Source organism: Ranitomeya variabilis, chromosome 3, assembly GCF_051348905.1.
Source record: "Ranitomeya variabilis isolate aRanVar5 chromosome 3, aRanVar5.hap1, whole genome shotgun sequence".
NCBI classification, from domain to species: Eukaryota; Metazoa; Chordata; class Amphibia; order Anura; family Dendrobatidae; genus Ranitomeya; species Ranitomeya variabilis.
In genome coordinates this window covers 281,973,100-281,989,005 of record NC_135234.1, presented here as the reverse complement: position 1 = coordinate 281,989,005, position 15,906 = coordinate 281,973,100, and the positions used below count along the sequence as shown (strand labels likewise).

At 43.2% G+C, this 15,906-nt stretch overlaps 1 protein-coding gene across 3 annotated transcripts in view; it reads right to left on the bottom strand.

Annotated features, from left to right (window-relative positions):
* C3H3orf52 (chromosome 3 C3orf52 homolog) overlaps positions 1-15,906 on the bottom strand; it is a 410,314-nt gene that overhangs the window by 305,514 nt on the left and 88,894 nt on the right. The window lies entirely within an intron of this gene.

The window sequence follows — 15,906 nt, the reverse complement described above, 5'->3', positions numbered from 1 at the left end:
GTATACATAGGTGAGTATAATCAATAACCACCTGTGTCAAATTCCCACCTGACCAACGAAAAGTGCATAGTGTGATTAAAAACAAAGTAAAACAATGTCTACAGCACAAAAGTGTATCAAAGAACATATATAAGTGTCTACGGGGAAATAAGTTAAATATCAGAATCAGACCATATCCGAGTCTATATCTCTCTCATGCAACGCCAATAGTCAAACATATAAACATCATGTGTAGCGTCTTTTTTCTTTTTTCTGTTTTGTTGTTTTCTCTTTTTTATATATATGACGTTCAAACGTCTCAAAAGATTCTGTTGAGGAAAGAAAGACATCCACAATATATAAATCAATATTGCAAAACATGGCTGCTTAAAAGCGAAACAACAACAGCGAAAAAACAAAACACAAACAAATATATACAAAGAGGAAAGAATAACACCATAAAAGGAGTAAGTGTCTCCTTATATCAAAAAAGCCTCACAGAAAAATGGACATGTCTATCCTATCATTCATCCCAGCTGGGCCCATGGCTCGGGTGCGCATGATCCATTTGGCCTCAGTGCACAATAATATTTTATGGAGATCGCCTCCCTGAATTGGGAGTGAAACTCTTTCCACCCCTGCAAAGGTTAACACCTCAGGGTTTCCACCATGTTGCTCTTTAACGTGCTGGATGAGTCTGGGGACACCTTTCCCTGATGAAATCGATTTCAGATGTTCTCTGAACCGTATATGTAATTTACGGATGGTTTTACCGATGTAAAATCTCCTGCAAGGACAGAACAGGACGTAAACTACATAATCTGTCTTGCAGGAGATAAATTGCTGCACAGTATGTGTAACGGGGCCGATGTTGATAATTTGGCCTGTAGTGTGAAACCGACAATATCGACAGTGGCCGCAACGAAAGTTGCCTTTGGGGACAGAACGTTCTAGCCAAGTACCATGATTATTGGTTAGTCGATTCTGAACCAAGATGTCTCTAAGACGAGTACTTCGTCTCGTAGAGACTAATGGGCCCCCTGTGGTTTTGTCTGCAAGTTCTCTATCTCTTTCCAGGACATGCCAGTGTTTACGGATCACGGATCTCACCTCCCGGTCTAGTGGGCTATATTGAAAACAAAAAGTGAATCGCTGTCCGGGGCCGGCAGAGGTCTGGGGAGGGGGGGACGACGTACCGGCCTCGACGCGACTCACCGCTGACTCCAGTAAATGCTGGGGGTACCCTCTTTCTGAAAATCTATTTAGGAGCTCCATGGATTGTTTGTTATAGCCCTCCTGTGTGTTATTGGTGCGACGAGTCCTTACTAGCTGGCTGTACGGCAATGACCTCTTAGTGTGGTAAGGATGAAAGCTCTTGTAGTGTAAAAGTGAATTAACCGCAGTTGGTTTTCTAAAGACAGAGGTCCTTAAACCATCCATAGACGCTTCAACCGAAACGTCTAAAAAATCAAGACTAGACCCCCCGAAGTTATAGGTAAATGACAAACCCATCGTATTGCAATCATTAAGATAGGTAACAAAAGAAACAAATTCAGTTTCTGTACCATCCCATATCACAAATAGATCATCCACAAATCTCACAAAAAATTGGATGTGTTTCAAGAAACCATTTTTGCCCGAATAAAAATAATCCTCCTCGAAAACAGCCATATACAGGTTCGCGAACGTGCATGCGACCGGGGTCCCCATGGCAGTCCCGGTGGTCTGCCTATACCAATTATCTGCAAAAGTAAAGACATTGTGTGTGAGTATGAAGTCTAAACCTTCACACACAAAATCAATATATCCCTGGCTTTTGTCAGTAGTGCGCAAAATGCGTCTTATGGTGTCTACTCCAAGTCTCTGAGGGATATTGGTATATAGGCTGACCACATCAATGGAAGCCATGGAGAGCCCCGGCCGCCACTCGAAACCCTGTATTAGGCTCAGGAAAGAATTTGTGTCCTTGATGTAAGACGGGACATTAACCAACAAAGGGCGTAGGAGCCAATCTATGTATTGGGATAAAGGTTCTGTAAGAGAACCTATGCCCGCTACGATAGGTCTCCCTGGGGGAGATGTGAGAGATTTGTGGATTTTGGGAAGGTAATACCAATGAGGTTTAGTCGGAAAGCTGGGAAGCAACTTCTCAGCTTTCCTTTGGGAAATGATTCCATTTTCCACTGCCTTCCTAAGAAAGGTGCATAATTCCCCCTTAAATTTTATGGTAGGGTCGCTTTGTAACTTCGAATATATAGAATTGTCTGATAATTGCCGTACAGCTTCAGCTATGTAAACTTCTCTGGGCAACAGGACAGTCTTGCCGCCCTTATCAGCAGGGCGGAAGATAACATCACTCCAACCTGCCATTTCTTTCAGGGCCTTAGATTCTTCAGAAGTTAAATTAGAAGGAGCCTGTTTGTATACTAAGGCTTCCATGTCTTTTAAGACAAGAGTTTCAAATAGATCAATCATGTTGCCCGGAGAAGTAGGGGGCATGAAGGAAGAGGGAACACCACCTAAAAACGGGGTATTATCCTGGTGTATAGATATCTCATCATCTATTGCCGGATTGTTCAGACTGAGTAGACATCTGGCATCCTCAAATACATCAGCCAAAACATCTTCCTGAGCATTCGCCATAAAACCCAGAGGTCCTACCTTGCAGGGACGTTCTCCTTCTAGGGATGCTGATGTCATCGTATTGGATTTAAAGAATTTATACAGGTGCATTTTTCTGGTGGCTTTAAATAAATCAATTTGGAAAGAAACGAAATCAAAATTATTAGGTACACAAAAATTCAAGCCTTTAGCTAGTAAAGACAATTGGACAGAGTCTAACACCCGAGGCGTCAGATTAACCACCAAGTCATCATCAGAGGTGTTTAATAACGTTCCTGTCTCCACGATACCCATTTTCTCTTGCGTCGCCATTCTGGACCGGGATTTCCGTTTACCCCTCCGTGTCTTCCTCCTAAAGGGACCGGGGTGATAGTCTGATTATCAAGAGAAACGTCTTCCGAGGATTCAGGATTCATGGAAGTACCATCACTTAAACTTGAGTCCGACTCGGTAGTTAAGTAGTCTCTCTTACTTTGTTGAAAAGAATTTCTCTTCTTATTCTGATTTCGTTTCCGTTGTCTGGTGTTAACCCCTGGGGTTTGTCTAATGCGATTTTCTCTTAACATTTTCCCCCAGGTAAATACATTGCCGGACTCATAGTCATTTTTGTCCCGCACAAACTTGTCCCTTTTCCTCTGTTTGGTATCGGCTTGTATTAAAATAAGCCTCGAGTCCAATTTTTTGTTAAAGGCAGTCCATTGGATATCAGACAGTCTAGTGCGCAACTCGGTTTGTGTTTTCAGAATGTCTGCATTGAGTGATTCATAATTTTGCATGTTAGATTTTAATACCAGTTTTAATAAATCCTCAGAACATTTCAACATGATCTGTTCCCATTCATTTTTGAACGATGCATCACCACTGTGGTGAGAGATATCTTTCCAAACACGTAGACCTCTAGGAACCCGCTTGTTGTCCACATAGGACTGTAGCGAGTTATTCGTCCAAAACAGTCTTATCTCTCTCTCTTTGTCCCCAAAGGCAACTTTCGTTGCGGCCACTGTCGATATTGTCGGTTTCACACTACAGGCCAAATTATCAACATCGGCCCCGTTACACATACTGTGCAGCAATTTATCTCCTGCAAGACAGATTATGTAGTTTACGTCCTGTTCTGTCCTTGCAGGAGATTTTACATCGGTAAAACCATCCGTAAATTACATATACGGTTCAGAGAACATCTGAAATCGATTTCATCAGGGAAAGGTGTCCCCAGACTCATCCAGCACGTTAAAGAGCAACATGGTGGAAACCCTGAGGTGTTAACCTTTGCAGGGGTGGAAAGAGTTTCACTCCCAATTCAGGGAGGCGATCTCCATAAAATATTATTGTGCACTGAGGCCAAATGGATCATGCGCACCCGAGCCATGGGCCCAGCTGGGATGAATGATAGGATAGACATGTCCATTTTTCTGTGAGGCTTTTTTGATATAAGGAGACACTTACTCCTTTTATGGTGTTATTCTTTCCTCTTTGTATATATTTGTTTGTGTTTTGTTTTTTCGCTGTTGTTGTTTCGCTTTTAAGCAGCCATGTTTTGCAATATTGATTTATATATTGTGGATGTCTTTCTTTCCTCAACAGAATCTTTTGAGACGTTTGAACGTCATATATATAAAAAAGAGAAAACAACAAAACAGAAAAAAGAAAAAAGACGCTACACATGATGTTTATATGTTTGACTATTGGCGTTGCATGAGAGAGATATAGACTCGGATATGGTCTGATTCTGATATTTAACTTATTTCCCCGTAGACACTTATATATGTTCTTTGATACACTTTTGTGCTGTAGACATTGTTTTACTTTGTTTTTAATCACACTATGCACTTTTCGTTGGTCAGGTGGGAATTTGACACAGGTGGTTATTGATTATACTCACCTATGTATACTGGCGTCATTTCCTCCCTGACTTAGACCCGTTGAAGCGCTGTTACTGGGCGCGAAACGGCCGTCGTCTTGTCCGTAGCACTCCTGCACTTTATCCGTCCTCCCTGTGTGCCGTGAAGATGATTTATGTATGAAGCAATAAAGCATTTCTAAACTGCGAGACTGGTGAGTGCTTTGGCGTTCTACTACTATTGTTTCTACGATGGATTGCTTGTTTCCACGCTAGCACCTCCGGTCTCTTGCCATATATTTTGGTATCTTCTGACACATTCCATATTGCTGTGCTTTTATGTCAAGTTGAGCTGTGCTGCTCCTGTTTCTGTTTATTCTCGAGTCTATGGCTATGGCCATTCAGATTGATCTGCGTTTACGGGAGCGCAAACCAGTGCACCAGTTGGCGGTGTCTTCTGAACAGGCACCTGAGACTATGCAATGTGATAGAATTCAGTCCAGAAGTGAACGGCAAAATTATAGGCGGAAAAATGGATTGTGTTTTTATTGTGGTGATTCAGCTCATGTTATATCAGCATGCTCTAAACGCACAAAAAGGGTTGATAAATCTTTTGCCATTGATACTCTGCAGTCTAAGTTCATTTTGTCTGTGACTCTGATTTTTTCACTGTCTTCCATTTCCGTCGATGCCTATGTGGATTCAGGCGCTGCCCTGAGTCTTATGGATTGGTCATTTGCTAAATGCTGCGGTTTTAGTCTAGAGCCTCTGGAAGTTCCTATTCCTCTGAAGGGAATTGACTCTACACCATTGGCTATGAATAAACCGCAGTATTGGACACAAGTGACCATGCGCATGACTCCCGTTCATCAGGAGGTGATTCGCTTCCTTGTACTGTATAATTTACATGATGTACTAGTGCTTGGTCTGCCATGGTTACAAACTCATAATCCTGTCCTGGACTGGAGAACAATATCTGTGCTAAGCTGGGGATGTCAGGGGGTTCATGATGATGCACCTCTGATTTCAATCGCTTCATCTACTCCTTCTGAGATCCCTGCGTTTTTGTCGGAATATCGGGATGTTTTTGAGGAGCCTAAGCTCAATTCGCTCCCTCCTCATAGAGAGTGTGACTGTGCTATAGAATTGATTCCTGGCAGTAAGTTCCCTAAGGGCCGTTTATTTAATCTGTCACTGCCAGAGCATACTGCTATGCGGAATTATATTAAGGAGTCCTTGGAAAAGGGACATATTCGTCCATCTTCGTCCCCTCTGGGAGCAGGTTTTTTTTTCGTGGCAAAAAAAAAGATGGTTCCCTGAGGCCTTGTATAGATTATCGCCTTCTGAATAAGATTACAGTCAAATACCAGTATCCATTGCCATTATTTACTGATTTGTTTGCTCGCATTAAGGGGGCTAGGTGGTTCACTAAGATAGATCTTCGTGGTGCGTATAATTTGGTGCGGATAAAACAGGGTGATGAGTGGAAAACCGCATTTAATACGCCTGAGGGCCATTTTGAGTATTTGGTAATGCCTTTTGGACTCTCCAATGCTCCGTCAGTCTTTCAGTCCTTTATGCACAATATTTTCCGTGAATATCTGGATAAGTTTATGATTGTGTATTTGGATGATATTTTGGTGTTTTCTGATGACTGGGAGTCTCATGTTCTACAGGTCAGGAAGGTGTTTCAGGTTCTGCGGGCCAATTCTCTGTTTGTGAAGGGCTCAAAGTGTCTCTTCGGAGTTCAGAAGATTTCTTTTTTGGGGTACATTTTTTCTCCTTCTACTATTGAGATGGATCCCGTTAAGGTTCAGGTTATTTGTGACTGGACACAACCTACATCTGTTAAGAGCCTTCAGAAGTTCTTGGGGTTTGCTAATTTTTATCGTCGGTTCATTGCTAATTTTTCCAGTATTGTTAAACCTTTGACTGATTTGACTAAAAAGGGTGCTGATGTTGCTGATTGGTCTCCTGCGGCCGTGGAGGCCTTTCGGGAACTTAAGCGCCGGTTTTCTTCTGCTCCTGTGTTGTGTCAACCAGATGTTTCACTTCCTTTTCAGGTTGAGGTTGATGCTTCCGAGATTGGAGCGGGGGCGGTTTTGTCACAGAGAAGTTCTAATGGCTCGGTGATGAAGCCATGTGCTTTCTTCTCTAGAAAATTCTCGCCCGCCGAGCGCAATTATGATGTGGGTAATCGGGAGCTTTTGGCCATGAAGTGGGCATTTGAGGAGTGGCGTCATTGGCTTGAGGGTGCTAAACATCGCATGGTGGTCTTGACTGATCACAAGAATCTCATTTACCTTGAGTCTGCCAGGCGTTTGAATCCTAGACAGGCTCGTTGGTCGTTATTTTTTTCTCGTTTCAATTTCGTGGTTTCATACCTGCCAGGTTCAAAGAATGTGAAGGCAGATGCTCTTTCCAGGAGTTTTGTGCCTGACTCTCCTGGAGACACTGGGCCTACTGGTATCCTTAGGGATGGGGTAATATTGTCCGCCGTATCCCCAGACTTGCGACGCGCATTGCAGGAGTTTCAGGTGGATAAACCGGATCGATGTCCACCAGAAAGACTGTTTGTTCCGAATGATTGGACCAGTAGAGTCATCTCCGAGGTCCATTCTTCTGTGTTGGCTGGTCATCCTGGAATATTTGGTACAAGAGACTTGGTGGCCAGGTCTTTTTGGTGGCCTTCCTTGTCTAGGGATGTGCGTACCTTTGTGCAGTCTTGTGAAGTGTGTGCTCGAGCTAAGCCTTGCTGTTCACGGGCTAGTGGGTTGTTGTTATCATTGCCCATCCCGAAGAGGCCTTGGACGCACATTTCCATGGATTTTATTTCTGATCTCCCGGTTTCACAGAAAATGTCCATTATCTGGGTTGTGTGTGACCGCTTTTCTAAGATGGTTCATTTGGTGCCCTTGCCTAAGTTGCCCTCCTCCTCTGAGTTGGTTCCTTTATTTTTTCAGAACGTGGTTCGTTTGCATGGGATTCCGGAGAATATCGTTTCTGACAGGGGATCCCAGTTTGTGTCTAGATTTTGGCGGACGTTTTGTACCAAGATGGGCATTGATTTGTCTTTCTCGTCTGCATTCCATCCTCAGACGAATGGCCAGACGGAGCGAACTAATCAGACCTTGGAAACTTATTTGAGGTGTTTTGTTTCTGCTGATCAGGATGACTGGGTTGCTTTTTTGCCACTGGCCGAATTTGCTCTTAATAATCGGGCTAGTTCTGCCACGTTGGTCTCTCCTTTTTTTTGTAATTCGGGGTTTCATCCTCGTTTTTCCTCTGGTCAGGGGGAATCTTCGGATTGTCCTGGAGTGGACGTGGTGGTGGACAGGCTACATCAGATTTGGAATCAGGTGGTGGACAATTTGAAGTTATCTCAGGAGAAGACTCAGCAGTTTGCTAATCGCCGTCGCCGCGTGGGTCCCCGACTTCTTGTTGGGGACTTGGTGTGGTTGTCTTCTCGTTTTGTCCCTATGAAGGTTTCTTCTCCTAAGTTCAAGCCTCGGTTCATCTGTCCTTATAGGATCTCGGAGATTCTTAACCCTGTATCTTTTCGTTTGGATCTCCCAGCATCGTTTGCTATTCATAATGTGTTCCATCGGTCGTTGTTGCGGAGGTATGAGGTGCCCGTTGTTCCTTCGGTCGAGCCTCCTGCTCCGGTGCTGGTGGAGGGAGAATTGGAGTATGTTGTTGAAAAGATCTTGGATTCTCGTGTTTCCAGACGCAAACTCCAGTATTTGGTTAAGTGGAAGGGTTATGGTCAGGAGGATAATTCCTGGGTGGTCGCCTCCGATGTTCATGCGACTGATTTGGTCCGTGCCTTCCATAGAGCTCACCCTGATCGCCCTGGGGGTTCTCGTGAGGGTTCGGTGACCCCTCCTCAAGGGGGGGGTACTGTTGTGGATTCTGTTTGTGGGCTCCCTCTGGTGGTTACTGCTGGTACTGGGTGACTTTGGTGGGTTGCGGCCTTTGGTTTCCACCTGTCCATCAGAGGCTGGGTGTTTCCTATTTTACCTGGCCTTTCTGTCATTTCCCTTGCCGGCTATCAATGTGTTCAGATGTGCTCTGTTTGGTTCCTGCCTACCTGCTCCCAGATCTTTCAGGATAAGCTAAGTGCTGATTCTCAGTTGTTTGGTTTTTTGTCTAGCTGGCTTAGAATGTCTCTATGCTAGCTGGTAGCTCTAGTGGACTGAGGTTCTCCCCATGTGCCATGAGTTGGCACATGGGTTCTTGTAATCTCAGGATGGTTTTTTTGATTAGGGTTTTTTGCTGACCGCTCAGTCCCCTTTTGTATCATTCTGCTTTCTAGTTTACAGCGGGCCTCTATTTGCTAAAACTATATACATCATCTCTATGTGTGTGCCTTCCTCTCATTTCACCGTCAATACATGTGGGGGGCAACTATATCTTTGGGGTTCGTTCCTCTGGAGGCAAGTGAGGTCTTATTTTCTCTGCAGTACTAGTTAGCTCTTAGGCTGGTGCGTGGCGTCTAGAACCAACGTAGGCACGCTCCCTGGCTATCTCTAGTTGCGTTTGTCAGGCGTAGGGCAGCGGTCAGCCCAGGTTCCATCACCCTAGAGCTTGTCCGATGTTTTTGTAATTTGCTTGTCCTGTGCTATCCCTAGCCATTGGGGATTCATGACAGTGTGCCATCTCTCACTCAGTGGGCCATAGAAAGCCTATTTATTTTTTTGCTTGATTTGGGTTCTAAAATCTACCTTAAAAAAAAACACTACATCAATCAGTGGGAGAAAAATATTGGCCTCAGTCAGGGTTTGTGTGCCACTCCTGTGTGTGCCATCTCTCATTCTTTGGGCCATAGAAAGCCTATTTATTTATTTTTTTTATTTTATTATTTGGTTTCTAAAGTCTCCCTGAAAAAAAAAAAAATAAATAAAAAAACAGTGGGAGATTAATATTGCCCTTTCAGCTTGTGTGCCAGTCTTGACTCCTGGGTGTGCCACCTCTCTCTCTCAAATTGTGGGCCATAGAAAGCCTATTTATTTTTTTCCTTGATTTGGGTTCGAAAATCTACCTTAAAAAAAAAAAACTCCATCAATCAGCGGGAGAAAAATATTGGCCTCAGTCAGGGCTTGTGTGCCACTCCTGTGTGTGCCATCTCTCACTCAGTGGGCCATAGAAAGCCTATTTATTTTTTTGCTTGATTTGGGTTCTAAAATCTACCTTAACAAAAAAAACTCCATCAATCAGTGGGAGAAAAATATTGGCCTCAGTCAGGGCTTGTGTGCCACTCCTGTGTGTGCCATCTCTCACTCAGTGGGCCATAGAAAGCCTATTTATTTTTTTGCTTGATTTGGGTTCTAAAATCTACCTTAAAAAAAAACACTACATCAATCAGTGGGAGAAAAATATTGGCCTCAGTCAGGGCTTGTGTGCCACTCCTGTGTGTGCCATCTCTCACTCAGTGGGCCATAGAAAGCCTATTTATTTTTTTCCTTGATTTGGGTTCGAAAATCTACCTTAACAAAAAAACACTACATCAATCAGTGGGAGAAAAATATTGGCCTCAGTCAGGGCTTGTGTGCCACTCCTGTGTGTGCCATCTCTCACTCAGTGGGCCATAGAAAGCCTATTTATTTTTTTGCTTGATTTGGGTTCTAAAATCTACCTTAAAAAAAAAACTCCATCAATCAGTGGGAGAAAAATATTGGCCTCAGTCAGGGCTTGTGTGCCACTCCTGTGTGTGCCATCTCTCACTCAGTGGGCCATAGAAAGCCTATTTATTTTTTTGCTTGATTTGGGTTCTAAAATCTACCTTAAAAAAAAAACTCCATCAATCAGTGGGAGAAAAATATTGGCCTCAGTCAGGGCTTGTGTGCCACTCCTGTGTGTGCCATCTCTCACTCAGTGGGCCATAGAAAGCCTATTTATTTTTTTGCTTGATTTGGGTTCTAAAATCTACCTTAACAAAAAAAACTCCATCAATCAGTGGGAGAAAAATATTGGCCTCAGTCAGGGCTTGTGTGCCACTCCTGTGTGTGCCATCTCTCACTCAGTGGGCCATAGAAAGCCTATTTATTTTTTTGCTTGATTTGGGTTCTAAAATCTACCTTAAAAAAAAACACTACATCAATCAGTGGGAGAAAAATATTGGCCTCAGTCAGGGCTTGTGTGCCACTCCTGTGTGTGCCATCTCTCACTCAGTGGGCCATAGAAAGCCTATTTATTTTTTTCCTTGATTTGGGTTCGAAAATCTACCTTAACAAAAAAACACTACATCAATCAGTGGGAGAAAAATATTGGCCTCAGTCAGGGCTTGTGTGCCACTCCTGTGTGTGCCATCTCTCACTCAGTGGGCCATAGAAAGCCTATTTATTTATTTGCTTGATTTGGGTTCTAAAATCTACCTTAAAAAAAAACACTACATCAATCAGTGGGAGAAAAATATTGGCCTCAGTCAGGGCTTGTGTGCCACTCCTGTGTGTGCCATCTCTCACTCAGTGGGCCATAGAAAGCCTATTTATTTTTTTGCTTGATTTGGGTTCTAAAATCTACCTTAAAAAAAAACACTACATCAATCAGTGGGAGAAAAATATTGGCCTCAGTCAGGGCTTGTGTGCCACTCCTGTGTGTGCCATCTCTCACTCAGTGGGCCATAGAAAGCCTATTTATTTTTTTGCTTGATTTGGGTTCTAAAATCTACTTTAAAAAAAACTCCATCAATCAGTGGGAGAAAAATATTGGCCTCAGTCAGGGCTTGTGTGCCACTCCTGTGTGTGCCATCTCTCACTCAGTGGGCCATAGAAAGCCTATTTATTTTTTTGCTTGATTTGGGTTCTAAAATCTACCTTAAAAAAAAAAACTCCATCAATCAGTGGGAGAAAAATATTGGCCTCAGTCAGGGCTTGTGTGCCACTCCTGTGTGTGCCATCTCTCACTCAGTGGGCCATAGAAAGCCTATTTATTTTTTTCCTTGATTTGGGTTCTAAAATCTACCTTAAAAAAAAACACTACATCAATCAGTGGGAGAAAAATATTGGCCTCAGTCAGGGCTTGTGTGCCACTCCTGTGTGTGCCATCTCTCACTCAGTGGGCCATAGAAAGCCTATTTATTTTTTTGCTTGATTTGGGTTCTAAAATCTACCTTAAAAAAAAAAACTCCATCAATCAGTGGGAGAAAAATATTGGCCTCAGTCAGGGCTTGTGTGCCACTCCTGTGTGTGCCATCTCTCACTCAGTGGGCCATAGAAAGCCTATTTATTTTTTTGCTTGATTTGGGTTCTAAAATCTACCTTAAAAAAAAACACTACATCAATCAGTGGGAGAAAAATATTGGCCTCAGTCAGGGTTTGTGTGCCACTCCTGTGTGTGCCATCTCTCATTCTTTGGGCCATAGAAAGCCTATTTATTTATTTTTTTTATTTTATTATTTGGTTTCTAAAGTCTCCCTGAAAAAAAAAATAAATAAAAAAAAAACAGTGGGAGATTAATATTGCCCTTTCAGCTTGTGTGCCAGTCTTGACTCCTGGGTGTGCCACCTCTCTCTCTCAAATTGTGGGCCATAGAAAGCCTATTTATTTTTTTCCTTGATTTGGGTTCGAAAATCTACCTTAAAAAAAAAAACTCCATCAATCAGTGGGAGAAAAATATTGGCCTCAGTCAGGGCTTGTGTGCCACTCCTGTGTGTGTCATCTCTCACTCAGTGGGCCATAGAAAGCCTATTTATTTTTTTGCTTGATTTGGGTTCTAAAATCTACCTTAAAAAAAACTCCATCAATCAGTGGGAGAAAAATATTGGCCTCAGTCAGGGCTTGTGTGCCATTCCTGTGTGTGCCATCTCTCACTCAGTGGGCCATAGAAAGCCTATTTATTTTTTTGCTTGATTTGGGTTCTAAAATCTACCTTAAAAAAAAACACTACATCAATCAGTGGGAGAAAAATATTGGCCTCAGTCAGGGCTTGTGTGCCACTCCTGTGTGTGCCATCTCTCACTCAGTGGGCCATAGAAAGCCTATTTATTTTTTTCCTTGATTTGGGTTCGAAAATCTACCTTAACAAAAAAACACTACATCAATCAGTGGGAGAAAAATATTGGCCTCAGTCAGGGCTTGTGTGCCACTCCTGTGTGTGCCATCTCTCACTCAGTGGGCAATAGAAAGCCTATTTATTATTTTGCTTGATTTGGGTTCTAAAATCTACCTTAAAAAAAACACTACATTAATCAGTGGGAGAAAAATATTGGCCTCAGTCAGGGCTTGTGTGCCACTCCTGTGTGTGCCATCTCTCACTCAGTGGGCCATAGAAAGCCTATTTATTTTTTTCCTTGATTTGGGTTCGAAAATCTACCTTCACAAAAAAACACTACATCAATCAGTGGGAGAAAAATATTGGCCTCAGTCAGGGCTTGTGTGCCACTCCTGTGTGTGCCATCTCTCACTCAGTGGGCCATAGAAAGCCTATTTATTTTTTTGCTTGATTTGGGTTCTAAAATCTACCTTAAAAAAAAACACTACATCAATCAGTGGGAGAAAAATATTGGCCTCAGTTAGGGCTTGTGTGCCACTCCTGTGTGTGCTGTTGTGGATTCTGTTTGTGGGCTCCCTCTGGTGGTTACTGCTGGTACTGGGTGACTTTGGTGGGTTGCGGCCTTTGGTTTCCACCTGTCCATCAGAGGCTGTGTGTTTCCTATTTTACCTGGCCTTTCTGTCATTTCCCTTGCCGGCTATCAATGTGTTCAGATGTGCTCTGTTTGGTTCCTGCCTACCTGCTCCCAGATCTTTCAGGATAAGCTAAGTGCTGATTTTCAGTTGTTTGGTTTTTTGTCTAGCTGGCTTAGAATGTCTCTATGCTAGCTGGTAGCTCTAGTGGACTGAGGTTCTCCCCATGTGCCATGAGTTGGCACATGGGTTCTTGTAATCTCAGGATGGTTTTTTTGATTAGGGTTTTTTGCTGACCGCTCAGTCCCCTTTTGTATCATTCTGCTTTCTAGTTTACAGTGGGCCTCTATTTGCTAAAACTATATACATCATCTCTATGTGTGTGCCTTCCTCTCATTTCACCGTCAATACATGTGGGGGGCAACTATATCTTTGGGGTTCGTTCCTCTGGAGGCAAGTGAGGTCTTATTTTCTCTGCAGTACTAGTTAGCTCTTAGGCTGGTGCGTGGCGTCTAGAACCAACGTAGGCACGCTCCCTGGCTATCTCTAGTTGCGTTTGTCAGGGGTAGGGCAGCGGTCAGCCCAGGTTCCATCACCCTAGAGCTTGTCCGATGTTTTTGTAATTTGCTTGTCCTGTGCTATCCCTAGCCATTGGGGATTCATGACAGTATAGCCGGCCCACAAAGTGTTAATTGTTTGGGCTGAAGTAGGAGAAATAGAAGTGTTCAAGGGAAATTTTTTTCTTTTTTTTTCCCTTCAGAGTTTTGCTGTCTAGCCCTTAATTGCTGTCTAGCTGCTTCTTACCTCCTCTTAACCCTTGAATGGCTCTGATCTTAGCTGTTTATCATGGATGTCCAGAGTTTGGCTTCCAGCCTGAGTAATCTCGCGGCAAAGGTTCAAAACATACAGGATTTCGTTGTTCACACTCCCATGTCTGAACCTAGAATTCCTATTCCTGAGTTTTTTTCTGGAGATAGATCTACCTTCCTGAATTTCAGGAACAATTGTAAATTGTTTCTTTCTTTAAAATCTCGCTCCTCTGGAGACCCTGCTCAACAGGTCAAGATTGTTATATCGTTCCTATGGGGCGACCCTCAGAATTGGGCATTTGCATTGGCACCAGGGGATCCTGCATTGCTCAGTGTGGATGCGTTTTTTCTGGCATTGGGATTGCTCTATGAGGAACCTAATCTAGAGATTCAGGCTGAAAAGGCTTTATTAGCCCTCTCTCAGGGGCATGATGAAGCGGAAATATATTGTCAGAAATTTCGGAAATGGTCGGTGCTTACCATACAGTGGAATGAGTGCGCCCTGGCTGCAAACTTCAGAAATGGTCTTTCTGAGGCCATTAAGGATATTATGGTGGGGTTCCCTGCGCCTACAGGTCTGAATGAGTCTATGGCTATGGCCATTCAGATTGATCTGCGTTTACGGGAGCGCAAACCAGTGCACCAGTTGGCGGTGTCTTCTGAACAGGCACCTGAGACTATGCAATGTGATAGAATTCAGTCCAGAAGTGAACGGCAAAATTATAGGCGGAAAAATGGATTGTGTTTTTATTGTGGTGATTCAGCTCATGTTATATCAGCATGCTCTAAACGCACAAAAAGGGTTGATAAATCTTTTGCCATTGATACTCTGCAGTCTAAGTTCATTTTGTCTGTGACTCTGATTTTTTCACTGTCTTCCATTTCCGTCGATGCCTATGTGGATTCAGGCGCTGCCCTGAGTCTTATGGATTGGTCATTTGCTAAATGCTGCGGTTTTAGTCTAGAGCCTCTGGAAGTTCCTATTCCTCTGAAGGGAATTGACTCTACACCATTGGCTATGAATAAACCGCAGTATTGGACACAAGTGACCATGCGCATGACTCCCGTTCATCAGGAGGTGATTCGCTTCCTTGTACTGTATAATTTACATGATGTACTAGTGCTTGGTCTGCCATGGTTACAAACTCATAATCCTGTCCTGGACTGGAGAACAATATCTGTGCTAAGCTGGGGATGTCAGGGGGTTCATGATGATGCACCTCTGATTTCAATCGCTTCATCTACTCCTTCTGAGATCCCTGCGTTTTTGTCGGAATATCGGGATGTTTTTGAGGAGCCTAAGCTCAATTCGCTCCCTCCTCATAGAGAGTGTGACTGTGCTATAGAATTGATTCCTGGCAGTAAGTTCCCTAAGGGCCGTTTATTTAATCTGTCACTGCCAGAGCATACTGCTATGCGGAATTATATTAAGGAGTCCTTGGAAAAGGGACATATTCGTCCATCTTCGTCCCCTCTGGGAGCAGGTTTTTTTTTCGTGGCAAAAAAAAAGATGGTTCCCTGAGGCCTTGTATAGATTATCGCCTTCTGAATAAGATTACAGTCAAATACCAGTATCCATTGCCATTATTTACTGATTTGTTTGCTCGCATTAAGGGGGCTAGGTGGTTCACTAAGATAGATCTTCGTGGTGCGTATAATTTGGTGCGGATAAAACAGGGTGATGAGTGGAAAACCGCATTTAATACGCCTGAGGGCCATTTTGAGTATTTGGTAATGCCTTTTGGACTCTCCAATGCTCCGTCAGTCTTTCAGTCCTTTATGCACAATATTTTCCGTGAATATCTGGATAAGTTTATGATTGTGTATTTGGATGATATTTTGGTGTTTTCTGATGACTGGGAGTCTCATGTTCTACAGGTCAGGAAGGTGTTTCAGGTTCTGCGGGCCAATTCTCTGTTTGTGAAGGGCTCAAAGTGTCTCTTCGGAGTTCAGAAGATTTCTTTTTTGGGGTACATTTTTTCTCCTTCTACTATTGAGATGGATCCCGTTAAGGTTCAGGTTATTTGTGACT